Source organism: Myotis davidii, unplaced genomic scaffold, assembly GCF_000327345.1.
Source record: "Myotis davidii unplaced genomic scaffold, ASM32734v1 scaffold164, whole genome shotgun sequence".
NCBI lineage: Eukaryota > Metazoa > Chordata > Mammalia > Chiroptera > Vespertilionidae > Myotis > Myotis davidii.
In genome coordinates, this window is record NW_006296417.1 from 621,700 (window position 1) to 621,928 (window position 229).

Sequence of the window (229 nt, forward strand, 5' to 3'; positions counted from 1 at the left end):
GGGAGACTGAAAGTCAAGGGGAAGGAAGGCATGTGAAAACAGCCCAAACACACAGCACCGAGGGCGGCTGCCGTGCACCTCGGAAAAGCCGACACGCAGGGACCCGCGTTCTGCCGGGAGCTCTGGGTCCTAGGCTGGCGGCGGGCATGGCCCCGCTTCCTGGTCCCTCCTGGCCCCTCAGCTCCGAGCGAAGGTGGCACTGACCCAGCGGGGCCGGGGGCTGCGGACG

General features: G+C 68.6%; 1 protein-coding gene across 1 annotated transcript in view; it reads right to left on the minus strand.

The window, feature by feature from the left end:
- FAM189A1 (family with sequence similarity 189 member A1) overlaps window positions 1–229 on the minus strand; it is a 45,266-nt gene that overhangs the window by 5,175 nt on the left and 39,862 nt on the right. The gene's annotated exons all lie outside the window — the stretch shown is intronic.